Source organism: Asterias rubens, chromosome 15 (genome assembly GCF_902459465.1).
Source record: "Asterias rubens chromosome 15, eAstRub1.3, whole genome shotgun sequence".
NCBI classification, from domain to species: domain Eukaryota; kingdom Metazoa; phylum Echinodermata; class Asteroidea; order Forcipulatida; family Asteriidae; genus Asterias; species Asterias rubens.
In genome coordinates, this window is record NC_047076.1 from 12,804,368 (window position 1) to 12,818,396 (window position 14,029).

Below are 14,029 nucleotides of genomic sequence, written 5' to 3' on the forward strand. Positions count from 1 at the left end.
CTGAACATGGTCTGAATAAAACTGGCGGGTTTTTTATTTTTATTTTTTTAATCGTCTGAAATTTCATCCAGATGTGTAATGAAGGACGAGGTGCCCAGAAAAACCTAGGTCTGAGTCGTAGGCAACTTTTTGAGATATTGTCTAGTTTTCGATGCCCCCAAATCAAGATTAAAATTAATATTAATTTGAGGCCCTTCCAATTGTTCCAGCAATCTGTAATCCGTAGAGCGTCTTTTGCACATAAAGAACTTTCTTTGGTTAAATTTTGAGGCAAATCTGAGAGAAATTTTTGTTGAGGGTGAAAAAACGTCAAGTTATACCCCATGCCGTTTTCTCAAAAATCTGCCGAAAAAAAATTGTGTTTTTCAAAATCGCCTGAAAACTTGGGTTTAGTCGTCTACCTTAGTAACTTTTTGATGTACATGTAATTGTTTTTATTGCCTGATTTTCGATATAACAATGTCTCAAATAATTATTGTATCAAACTCAATAAAACCAATTGTACCATCACGGCGAGTACCCACCAAGAACACTGGTGGAAATTCAAAGAAGTTATATTCCCGCCGTCATGTTGATCCCAGCTAGCCTACTAAAGACTCAGCCACCCAACCCCAGTGTACCCCGCTACCCTTTCCACAGCGACCGACAATCCCCAATTCCCATCGAAATGCCAGACCAACTTCCCCTGTGAACTAATTTTCTGTACCTACATCGTGTGCCTTCGACTCAAATAATTATTTTGTAAGTCCCCTATTATGCCTATGTTTCCTTGTAAACCAATGCGCCATACTTACAGCGTGTGCCTTCCATCCACTCACCAATTTTTTAAATCACAACCAAAGAGTCCCCTGTCTACCCGTTAGTACAGCGTATGCCTTCCACTCTCAAATTATTTACCTAGTCCAAAGCAAGGATTTCCCTATGCCATTGTACCATGCGTACCATTTCCCCATTAATTAAACTAATTGTCTATCTTTATGCCTACAGTGTGTGCCTTCAACTCGTCGAATACTTTTTAAGTCCGAACACAAGAGTCCCCTATCTACTACCAATACCCGTCAGTAAAAGCGTATTATGCCTTCCACTCGCAAATTATTTACCAAGTCCAAAGCAAGGATTTCCCTATGCCATAGTACCATGCGTACCCCTTTTCCCATTTTAAACTATAGATTTTAACTCAAATATGTTTTAAGTCCGAACCAATGAGTTTCCCATGCCTATGTAACCAGCCCACAACTTGTGCATTTCACTCGAAATTACTAAGTATTAAGCACTGATTTTACTATGCCATAGCATCATGTGGAAAGTGTTCCCCTCGCAAATTATATACCAAGTATAAAGTATAATATACTAAGTATAAAGCATTGATATTCCCATACCATAGTATCCTATGAAAAGTATTCAATTATATACTAAGTATAAAGCACTGAAATCCCATGCCATAGCTTTCTGTGTAAAGTATGAACCGAAGGTTTATCAGGTCTAAAATGCGAATGATTTTGGGGGGGACCCAAGTGGGTGTCGTAGGTGGGTGTCGGCCTCCGTAGCGAAGGGTCCCCGGTTCGAACCCCGGTGGTGGCAGCGCGGTTGCCGTCCGAGAAGTCTCGACTCACCAGACAGTGGCACACACCGCGCAGTGGCACTCACCGCTAGCACTCGCTTAGAAAAGAAACTTAAAACTTAAAACTTAAAACGAACCTATGCTCTTTTTTATATAAGTTTAAAAAAAATAATATAAAAAACATTTTTAAAACGTCTCCAACTTTTCTGAAGCTGGATTCGATCCCGGGACCCTCCAGTCCAGAGACCAGAGCCCTTCCACTGGGCCACTGCTCCTTCTTACTAATATGCGTTCGAGTTTTATTTTAAACCTTCGTATGACAAACTTTTAATTAAAACGTAGTAAAAAAACACCCGGGAATCGAACTCCGCACCATTGGGTGTAGAGTCCGGAGCCCTTCCATTGAGCCACGTCTCCTCTTACTTTTATGGCGTTCGAGTTTAATTTTAAACCTTGGTATGAACAACTTTAAATCAAAACGTAGTAAAAGAACACCCGGGAATCGAACTCCGTACCATTGGGTGTAGAGCCCGAAGCCCTTCCATTAGGCCACTACTACTCTTACTTCATTTGCGTTCGAGTTTAATGTTATACCCTAGAATGAACAACTTTAAATCAAAACGTAGTAAAAGAACACCCGGGAATCGAACTCCGTACCATTGGGTGTAGAGCCCGGAGCCCTTCCATTGGGCCACTACTACTCTTACTTCATTTACGTTCGAGTTTAATGTTATACCCTAGAATGAACAACTTTAAATCAAAACGTAGTAAAAGAACACACGGGAATCGAACCCTGTACCATTGGGTGTAGAGCCCGGAGCCCTTCCATTGGGCCACTACTCATCTTACTTCATTTGCGTTCGAGTTTAATCTTATACCTTAGAATGAACAACTTTAAATCAAAACGTATTATAGCTTATGCCTTCCACTCGCAAATTATTTATTAAGTGTAAAGCAAGGATTTCCCTATGCCATAGGGTACCGCGCAAACCAATGTTCTCAAGCATACTAAAAGAACACAGATCGGGATTCGAACCCCGTACCATTGGGTGTTGAGCCCGGAGCCCTTCCATTGAGCCACTACTACTCTTTCTTCATTTGCGTTCGAGTTTAATGTTATACCCTAGAATGAACAATTTTAAATTAAAACGTATTATAGCTTATGCCTTCCACTCGCAAATTATTTATTAAGTGTAAAGCAAGGATTTCCCTATGCCATAGGGAACCGCGCAAACCAATGTTCTCAAGCGTAGAAAAAGAACACAGACCGGGGTTCGAACCCTGTACCATTGGGTGTAGAGCCCGGAGCCCTTCCATTGGGCCACTACTAATCTTACTTCATTTGCGTTCGAGTTTAATTTTATACCCTAGAGTGAACAACTTTATATCAAAACATATTGTAACTTATGCCTTCCACTCGCATTAATTATTGATTAGGGGTTAAGCAAGGATTTCCCTATGCCGTAGGGTACCGCGTAAACCAATGTTCTTCAACGCAGAAAAAGAACACACACCGGGGGTTCGAACCCAGCACCTTTGGCTTCAGAGTCCAGAGCCCTACCACTGTGCCACTGTCCTTCTTCATAACAAAAGGTTCGAGTTTAAATACAAACCTTAGAATGAATTCAACTTTAAATCAAAACGTAATAGCGGGTGCCTTCCACTCGCATGTTATTTGTTAGGTATAAAGCAAGGATTTCCCTATGCCATAGGGTTCCGCTTAAACCAATGTTCTTACGCGTAGAAAAAGACACACGCCGTGGCTCGAACTCAGTACCTTTGCGCTCAGAATCCGGAGCTCTACCACTGGGCCACCGCTCTTCTTATGAACAATGGGTTCGAGTTTAATTATAAACCTTAGAGTGGACAACTTTAAATCAAAACGTATATAGCGAGTGCCTTTCACTCGCGTGTTTTAAAAGGATTTCCCGATGCCATAGTACCCCAGGTAATGTAAAGATTGGGACTGTATAACAGAAATCATGCATGCACAAAATTCGACGGTGTTTGAGATAAATAAAATGCACGGGACTAAAACGGGTCTATCTAACTGAGAAAATATCAGCGATTGAAAAAGTCTCTAGAAGCCGGGCAAATCGGGCGAATGGGGGGGGGGGGCATATTCAAACAGGGGGCGTAACAATGTGACCAACAAAACCATTTATTATTATATGTAATAAATATTTGATAGTCTAAGGAAATTGAACTCTAAATAAGACACGGGACGGAGTATTCTTTATGTTTTAATTCAATATTTGTTTAATGTTTGAGTTTCTACATTTCACATTATGACTGCTCTTTAAATCAATATAAAAAGAATTCAGACAATAATTGACATACACATTCAAATTTATTTTAAGCAGCAATTTTTTATTTTTTTTTATTTATTTAAATAATTAAAATCATTAAACTTAAAATTTAAACGTCAAGTGTTTGTGCATCGTAAAAGAATTTTGTTTTTCTCCAAAGGCGATCAGAGAATACTGACCGAAACGTCAATTGAAACCAACGGTTATTTTCAGAACCACCCCATATTTAGAGATGATAGTCATTGCATGGTGTTACCGCAAACCTGTCCATATCGTATTTCCACCATGCAAAGTTTTAAATCCAGGGTACAACATCAAAGCATTGCCATAGATAGGCTGTACAATTGTATGCAGTGAATAATTAGATTGGAACAATTTTACGACCTCACCACCAATTTCTGGCCGTTTTGTTTTAATCTCCGAATAATCAACGGGAAAACAGCAACCTACAGGCCTACTAACTATAACAGAGAATTATATTGAGCAATAACACACCATACTCATTGTGTTGTGCACAGTTAACCAGCATACCAGCTAACGTAGTGTAGACCTATAGCTAATAGAAACAAACAAATCACAAACATTGCTTTTACCATGGGTTTGAACCATTTTATATTGAATCAGAATAAACGAGTACACATTAGTCTTGCCTGAACAGTTCCCTGAAGATTAAAACTACATCAAAAAGGCTCTAAATACCGTCCACGGAGACAGCCAGAGTCAACTGCATGGTTGGAGATCATTTTGAATACATGTGTACGCGGTAAATTACTGGGTACGAAGCATGGGTTATAAGACCAACTATAGGGTACCCGACTATTCGTGTTCTTGTCGCAATGTCGCTTACTTGTTGATATAGCAATGCCTCCAAAAAGAGAGGTTAAAATGAATATTTGAGACCCATCCTATTGTTCCAGCAACCTGTAACTTGGAGACTGTCTTTTACACATGACGAACTTCCTTTGGTTAAATTTTGAGGCAATTCGGAGAGAAAATGTTTCCGAGGCTGAATAAACGTCAAGCTTACCCCCTTGTCGTTTTTTCAAAAATCGGCCGAAATTTTTGTCTTCCAAATCGCTTGAAATTTCATACCTAGGTGTATTAGAAGGCGAGGAGCAGGAAAATCTTGGTTTTAATCGTCTACGATGGCTACTTTTTGAGATAATGCCTCATTTCGGATAGTACGACGGTTTAAAATCAAGGTTAAAATGAATATTTGAGACCCATCCTATTGTTCCAGCAACCTGTAACTTGGAGACTGTCTTTTACACATGACGAACTTCCTTTGGTTAAATTTTGAGGTAATTCGGAGAGAAAATGTTTCCGAGGCTGAAAAAACGTCAAGCTTACCCCCTTGTCGTTTTTTCAAAAATCGGCCGAAGTTTTTGTCTTCCAAATCGCCTGAAATTTCATACCTAGGTGTAATTGGGGGCGAGGAGCAGGAAAATCTTGGTTTTAGTCGTCTACGATGGCTACTTTTTGAGATAATGCCTCATTTCGGATAGTACGACGGTTTAAAATCAAGGTTAAAATGAATATTTGAGACCCATCCTATTGTTCCAGCAACCTGTAACTTGGAGACTGTCTTTAACACATGACGAACTTCCTTTGGTTAAATTTTGAGGCAATTCGGAGAGAAAATGTTTCCGAGGCTGAAAAAACGTCAAGCTTACCCCCTTGTCGTTTTTTCAAAAATCGGCCGAAGTTTTTGTCTTCCAAATCGCCTGAAATTTCATACCTAGGTGTAATTGGGGGCGAGGAGCAGGAAAATCTTGGTTTTAGTCGTCTACGATGGCTACTTTTTGAGATAATGCCTCATTTCGGATAGTACGACGGTTTAAAATCAAGGTTAAAATGAATATTTGAGACCCATCCTATTGTTCCAGCAACCTGTAACTTGGAGACTGTCTTTTACACATGACGAACTTCCTTTGGTTAAATTTTGAGGCAATTCGGAGAGAAAATGTTTCCGAGGCTGAAAAAACGTCAAGCTTACCCCCTTGTCGTTTTTTCAAAAATCGGCCGAAGTTTTTGTCTTCCAAATCGCCTGAAATTTCATACCTAGGTGTAATTGGGGGCGAGGAGCAGGAAAATATTGGTTTTAGTCGTCTACGATGGCTACTTTTTGAGATAATGCCTCATTTCGGATAGTACGACGGTTTAAAGTCCAGATTAAAATGAATATTTGAGACCCATCCTATTGTTCCAGCAACCTGTAACTTGGAGACTGTCTTTTACACATGACGAACTTCCTTTGGTTAAATTTTGAGGCAATTCGGAGAGAAAATATTTCCGAGGCTGAAAAAACGTCAAGCTTACCCCCCTTGTCGTTTTTTCAAAAATCGGCCAAAATTGTTGTCTTCCAAATCGCCTGAAATTTCATACCTAGGTGTATTACAGGGCGAGGAGCAGGAAAATCTTGGTTTTAGTCGTCTACGATGGCTACTTTTTGAGAAAAAGCCTCATTTCGGATAGTACGACGGTTTAAAATCAAGGTTAAAATGAATATTTGAGACCCATCCTATTGTTCCAGCAACCTGTAACTTGGAGACTGTCTTTTACACATGACGAACTTCCTTTGGTTAAATTTTGAGGCAATTCGGAGAGAAAATGTTTCCGAGGCTAAAAAAACGTCAAGCTTACCCCCTTGTCGTTTTTTCAAAAATCGGCCGAAATTTGTGTCTTCCAAATCGCCTGAAATTTCATACCTAGGTGTATTAGAAGGCTAGGAGCAGGAAAATCTTGGTTTTAGTCGTCTACGATGGCTACTTTTTGAGATAATGCCTCATTTCGGATAGTACGACGGTTTAAAATCAAGGTTAAAATGAATATTTGAGACCCATCCTATTGTTCCAGCAACCTGTAACTTGGAGACTGTCTTTTACACATGACGAACTTCCTTTGGTTAAATTTTGAGGCAATTCGGAGAGAAAATGTTTCCGAGGCTGAAAAAACGTCAAGCTTACCCCCTTGTCGTTTTTTCAAAAATCGGCCGAAGTTTTTGTCTTCCAAATCGCCTGAAATTTCATACCTAGGTGTAATTGGGGGCGAGGAGCAGGAAAATCTTGGTTTTAGTCGTCTACGATGGCTACTTTTTGAGATAATGCCTCATTTCGGATAGTACGACGGTTTAAAATCAAGGTTAAAATGAATATTTGAGACACATCCTATTGTTCCAGCAACCTGTAATTTGGAGACTGTCTTTTACACATGACGAACTTCCTTTGGTTAAATTTTGAGGCAATTCGGAGAGAAAATGTTTCCGAGGCTGAAAAAACGTCAAGCTTACCCCCTTGTCGTTTTTTCAAAAATCGGCCGAAATTTGTGTCTTCCAAATCGCCTGAAATTTCATACCTAGGTGTATTAGAGGGCGAGGAGCAGGAAAATCTTGGTTTTAGTCGTCTACGATGGCTACTTTTTGAGATAATGCCTCATTCCGGATAGTACGACGGTTTAAAATCAAGGTTAGAATGAATATTTGAGACCCATCCTATTGTTCCAGCAACCTGTAACTTGGAGACTGTCTTTTACACATGACGAACTTCCTTTGGTTAAATTTTGAGGCAATTCGGAGAGAAAATGTTTCCGAGGCTGAAAAAACGTCAAGCTTACCCCCCTTGTCGTTTATTCAAAAATCGGCCGAAATTTGTGTCTTCCAAATCGCCTGAAATTTCATACCTAGGTGTATTAGAAGGCGAGGAGCAGAAAAATATTGGTTTTAGTCGTCTACGATGGCTACTTTTTGAGATAATGCCTCATTTCGGATAGTACGACGGTTTAAAATCCAGATTAAAATGAATATTTGAGACCCATCCTATTGTTCCAGCAACCTGTAACTTGGAGACTGTCTTTTACACATGACGAACTTCCTTTGATTAAATTTTGAGGCAATTCGGAGAGAAAATGTTTCCGAGGCTGAAAAAACGTCAAGCTTACCCCCTTGTCGTTTTTTCAAAAATCGGCCAATTTTTTGTATCTCCAAATCTTATGAAAATTCATATATAGGTCAAATGGAGGGCGAGGATCACAAAAATCTTGGTTTTAGTCGTCTACGATGGCAACTTTTTGAGATATTGCCTAAATCCGTTGATAACGACGGTTCAAAATTAAGATTAAAATGAATATTTGAGGCCCATCCCATTGTTCCAGCAATCTGTAACTTGGAGACTGTCTTCTACACATAAAGGACTACCTTTGGTTAAATGTTGAGGCAAATCGGAGAGAAAAAGTTTTTGAGGGTGAAAAAACGTCAAGTTATAATACCCCTTTTTTGTATCTCCAAATCTTATAAAAATTCATACATTGGTCAAATGGAGGGCGAGGAAACAAAATCACAGATTGCTGGAACAATGATATGGTTCTCAAAAGTTCCTTTTAATATTTGTTGTGGCACCCGTGTAGCAAGAAGTACATGTAAGAAACATCTTGCAAGGGCAGACATGGTCGGGTACCCTATAGTTGGTCTTATAACCCAACGCTTCGTATCACCAGCTTTATGCCGCGTACACACTACATTGAAAGCGGTCCAAGCATGCAGTTGACCCTCTCTCCTGGCTGTCTCCGTGGACGATATTTCAGCATTTTGTCGTGGTTTTAATCTTCAGGGAACTGTTCACGCAAGACTAATGTACTACACGTTTATTCTGATTCAATAATCAGTCTTTATACCCCTAAGAACACTGGTAAACTCTCTGTCTGTGATTTGTATGTTTCTAGTATAACATAATTATACACTACGTTCAGCCGGTATGCTTTTGTACATGTGTTACTGTTCACAACACAGTGGGCGATGGCGTGTTATGTCTCCCTACAATTCTGTTATTCAGTATAGGTTGCTTTTTCCCCGTTGATTTCTCAGGGATTTCTCTTATTGTATTTACCTATTCACATGTACATATAGCATTTCTTGCATCAATATTCGGCAATGTTTACATTACTAAGAGTGAGTCTTAAAAGTCTGGGAAAAGTTTCCGTATGTCGCCACCACTTTTTCATCCGATATGAAATAATATAGTATCTTATTTACCTCAATGATAAATCCCTTTTTGTAAAAATGAGTGAAAAAGTGGTGGCGCCATACGGAAAGTTATCCAAAGTCTGGCACAGTGACTGCTACCCTATGGTACATGTAGCTTTATATAATATTATCAACATTTGCATTATTTACAATGGACTTTTTTGTATATCTTGCTGGAACACCCTTCCCACCGTTATTCCACTCCAGATACAAATTTATAATATATTGAATGTTTTTAAGAGTCATATCCTTTTCGTGAATTATTTGAACTTTTGTATTTTTATGTGAATTGCCCAATAAATAATAATTAATAATAATAAAATTTAAAAAGTTATTTTGATGATTTAAATCAAATGTTGTACTTGTAAACACTGTTTGCTGCTTGTATAAGAAAAAAAATCAATTGTCTGTAATAAAAAGCAGAGTTTTATGTGAAATGTGGAAACTCGATTATTAAAAAAATAAATAAAAAGTAAAGAACAATCTGTGCCGCGTCTTATCTACAGTTAAACTACTTAGATTATTAACAATTTATAACATAAAATGATTGAAGGTTTTGCTGGCCAGATAACGCCCTCTGTGTGACTATGACACCCCCCCCCCCCACCCCGTCCGATTTGCCCTATCACTTGTAGAGATGATTTCAATCCCTGATATTTTCTCAGTTAAATAGGCCGCTCGTTTTAGTCCCGTGCATTTTAGTTATCCAAAACACCGTCGAATGTTTGAATGATGCTTCAACTCTGTTGTATCCAGTCCCAATCATGGCATCGTATTCTGTTTGTTCTTAACAGTGTATTTTGAGATACTAAACTGCAAAAAAATGCAAATTAGGCAGAGGAGCAGTGGCCCAGTGGCCCAGTGGTAGGGCTCGCGATTCTGAACGCAAAGGTACTTGGTTCGAGCCCCGGTGTGTGTTCTTTTTTCCATGCTTATGAACATTGGTTTACGCAGTACCCTACGGCATAGGAGAATCCTTGCTTTAAACTTAGTAAATAGACTACGAGTGGAAACATTTTTTAAGCAACAACACTTTTTGATTTTAAGTTGTTCTTTCTTAGGTTTATAATAAAACTCGAACGCTAATTGAGCAAGAGTATTAGTGGCCCAGTGGAAGTGCCCTGGATTCTGAAGCCACAGGTACTGGGTTCGAGCCCCGGTGAGTGTTCTTTTTTCAATGTTTAAGAACATTGGTTTACGCAGTACCCTTACGGCATAGGGAAATCCTTGCTTTACACTTAATAAATAATTTGCGAGTGGAAGGCATAAGCTATAACACGTTTTGATTTAAAATTGTTCACTCTACGGTATAAAATGAAACTCGAACGCAAATGAAGTAAGAGTAGTAGTGGCCCAATGGAAGGGCTCCGGGCTCTACACCCAATGGTACAGGGTTCAAACCCCGGTCTGTGTTCTTTTTCTACGCTTGAGAACATTGGTTTGCGCGGTTCCCTATAGCATAGGGAAATCCTTGCTTAACACTTAATAAATAATTTGCGAGTGGAAGGCATAAGCTATAATACGTTTTGATTTAAAATTGTTCATTCTAGGGTATAACATTAAACTCGAACGCAAATGAAGTAAGAGTAGTAGTGGCCTAATGGAAGGGCTCCGGGCTCTACACCCAATGGTACGGGGTTCGATTCCCGATCTGTGTTCTTTTAGTATGCTTGAGAACATTGGTTTGCGCGGTACCCTATGGCATAGGGAAATCCTTGCTTTACACTTAATAAATAATTTGCGAGTGGAAGGCATAAGCTATAATACGTTTTGATTTAAAGTTGTTCATTCTAAGGTATAACATTAAACTCGAACGCAAATGAAGTAAGAGTAGTAGTGGCCTAATGGAAGGGCTCCGGGCTCTACACCCAATGGTACGGGGTTCGATTCCCGATCTGTGTTCTTTTAGTATGCTTGAGAACATTGGTTTGCGCGGTACCCTATGGCATAGGGAAATCCTTGCTTTACACTTAATAAATAATTTGCGAGTGGAAGGCATAAGCTACAATACGTTTTGATTTAAAGTTGTTCATTCTAAGGTATAACATTAAACTCGAACGCAAATGAAGTAAGAGTAGTAGTGGCCTAATGGAAGGGCTCCGGGCTCTACACCCAATGGTACGGAGTTCGATTCCCGGGTGTTCTTTTACTACGTTTTGATTTAAAGTTGTTCATACCAAGGTTTAAAATTAAACTCGAACGCCATAAAAGTAACAGGAGACGTGGCTCAATGGAAGGGCTCCGGACTCTACACCCAATGGTGCGGAGTTCGATTCCCGGGTGTTCTTTTACTACGTTTTAATTAAAAGTTTGTCATACGAAGGTTTAAAATAAAACTCGAACGCATATTAGTAAGAAGGAGCAGTGGCCCAGTGGAAGGGCTCTGGTCTCTGGACCGGAGGGTCCCGGGATCGAATCCAGCTTAAGAAAAGTTGGAGATGTTTTAGAAATGTTTTATTTCTTATTTTTTTAAAACTTATATAAAAAAGAGCATAGGTTCGTTTTAAGTTTTAAGTTTTAAGTTTTAAGTTTCTTTTCTAAGCGAGTGCTAGCGGTGAGTGCCACTGCGCGGTGTGTGCCACTGTCTGGTGAGTCCAGACTTCTCGGACGGCAACCGCGCTGCCACCACCGGGGTTCGAACCGGGGACCCTTTGCTTGGGAGGCCGACACCTACCCACGACACCCACTTGGGTCCCCCCCCCAGGATAATTCGCATTTTAGACCTGATAAACCTTCGGTTCATACTTACGTATACTGCTATGGCATGGGATTTCAGTGCTTTGTACTTAGTATATATTTTGCGAGTGGACAACTTTACACACGATGCTATGGCATAGTAAAATAAGTACTGTATACTTAGTAATTTAAGAGTGAAATGCACACGCTGTTTGCAGGGCCCTTTACTAAATGTTTATTAACATAGGCATATGGGGAACTCTTTGGTTTGGACTTAGTAAATATTTGAGATGAATTCAAACGCTGTAGGCATAAGTATAGACAAAGTAGTTTAATGGGGAAACATGGTTCACATGGTACTATGGCATAGTAAAACCAGTGCTTTATACTTAGTAATTTAAGAGCGGAATATACACGCTGTTGGCAAGGCCCATTACTGTATATAAAACAGGCATATGAGGAACTTTTTGGTTCGGACTTTGACAATGTTTGAGATGAAGGCAAACGCTGTAGGCATAAGTATAGAAAACGTAGTTTGATGGGGAAGCATAATTCACATGGTACTATGGCAAAGTAAAATTAGTGCTTTAGTAATTTAAGAGTGAAATTTACACGCTGTTGGCAGGGCCCATTACATTACATACGGGGAACTCTTTGGTTCGGACTACATGTACAACAATATTTGAGTTGAAGGCACATGCTGTAGGCATACGAATTAGTATAGACAATTAGTTTAACTGGGAAACTTGGTCACATGGTACTATGGCATAGGGATTTACTTGCTTTATACTTGGTAAATAAACTGCGAGTTGAAGGGATACGCAGGAGCAGGTATGGGTAGACATGAGAATCTTTGGTTGTGAATCTGAAAAATACTGCGAGTTGAAGATGGTTCAAGGCACTCACTATAAGTATGACACAACAGTTTACAATGCAATTATTAGGCAACACACACATAGGGGACTCTTTGGTTCGAACTTAGAAAATGTTTGAGCAAACGCTGTATGTATAGAAAATTAGTTCACGGGGTAAACGATGTTGGGAACTATTGATGGGAGTGGATTGTCGCTGGGGGAGGGTGGCGGGTTTTGGGTTGTGTGGCGATCAAAATGACGGCGGGAATAACATCTTTGCTGGAACAATGTGATGGGTCTAAAATTTTAATTTTGATTTTTGAGGCATCCATTATATCGAAAACTACTCAAATAGTTTTTCCACCTACCCCTCGCCCTCCGTGCATGAAATATTCAGGCGATTTTGAAAGCTTTTCGGCTGGATTTAGATGAAGACAACAAATAATAATTCAAACTATTGAAAGTTAGACCGTTTGTCTTAAAAAGACACACAGACAATTTGAGCAGTTCAGTGTAAAGGATTGTATGTTTTGTCAAACCAGTTTTAGGACATTAACCTACGAGAAAGGCAATCTGCAAATGTTGAAACTTGATACCATGTTTGGATGATACCATAGGGGGACCGGTCATTTTGGTTGGTAAGCAGTTTACAACAATTCATTTTTAATTAATGTAAAACGAATCTTAAAGTCTAGAAACTTGTAGGCCGCTGGCCCTCACACTGCTCTATGATACAACTATCAACGAATTGAAGTAGAAAAACAATCTGAAAACTTGGCTTCACAGACAAGTCGATTGTTTCATCTGATTGACGGTAAATTGCCATTGACGATGCGGTGGGTATCAGTAGGCCCGACGTTACAGCTATTCGGGTTGCCGTTGTTTAAGTAAAGCACATCATGTAGGTGGATGTCGGACTACAGCATCGCCCTTGAAGTAGACATATAATCTTTAAACTATAGGCTACACAGAAAAGTCCATTGTTTCATCTGATTGACGGCCGGCATCTGATTGACGACCTACCAGTGTGACGTGTGGCAAACGGTACAGCTTCCGGGTTGCCGATGTTTATGTAAAGCACATGAAGGTGGAAAAGAAATGCGACATAACTACACGTTTTTGTGACTATTAGGTATTCAAACGTCTTCCACGAGGCCCACTCATACTCTACATTATGAACTTGAATAAACTACACGATAAAGCTTACCCATAGAGACATTAAATCACATCAAATCATCGTAAGTATATCCACGGTGTTGACAAAATAAAGCATGGCTGGTGGCCATTTTGAATATGGCGTCACGGCATCAAGCCGTCGGGTACCCAGACCTCTACCATACGCTTATCTGGTGTAAAGCGGTAATCGGGTACCTGTCGGATGCTTTGGCTGGTTCCAATCACCGGTGACTGTTCGATATCACAGGGGTACGCAACTGGCTCCCGCAAGATCTCGCGGAATGAACCGAAATGCGAGAATCGAAGGCGGGAATCATATTAAACTTTGGGTGCGTTCGTTTAGCTTCCCCGGGTCGACCCCCGTGTGTGGCTGTTTTTCAAGGCGAACGTGTGCAGATAATAACCCACGTTCGTCCTAGAAAGAAAAAAAAACCGC